The following is a 544-nucleotide window of genomic DNA, read 5'->3' as shown; positions in this document are numbered from 1 at the left end:
ACACACACACACACACACACACACACACATATATATATGTATATATATGAGAGAGAGAGACATATATATAATGGAATATCACTTAGCCATAAAAAAGTGAAATAATACCATTTGTAGCAACATGGATGGACCTAAAGGTTATCATATTAAGTGAAGTAAACCAGAAAAAGACAAATATCATAGGATATCACTTATATGTGAAATCTAAAAAAAAAAGGGGGGATAAAAATGAACTTATTTACAAAACAGAAATAGACTTATAGAAAACAAATTTACATTTACCAAAAAGAATAGTGGTGGGCAATAGAGATGAATCAGAAGGTTGGGATTAACATATACACATTACTATATACAAAATAGACAAGTAATAAAGACCCACTATATAACAATAGAACTATATTCAATATATTGTAATATCTATAATGGAAAAAATTTTATATATATATATATATCTGAATCACTTCGCTGAACACTTGAACACAAAATTGCAAATTCAGCATGCTTCAATTAAAAAATCCTAATGAATCTATAGCAAGGAAAGATA

The sequence above is a fragment of the Bison bison genome, unplaced genomic scaffold (genome assembly GCF_000754665.1).
Source record: "Bison bison bison isolate TAMUID 2011002044 unplaced genomic scaffold, Bison_UMD1.0 scf7180017856833, whole genome shotgun sequence".
NCBI lineage: Eukaryota > Metazoa > Chordata > Mammalia > Artiodactyla > Bovidae > Bison > Bison bison.
This window is presented reverse-complemented; position numbering follows the sequence as displayed.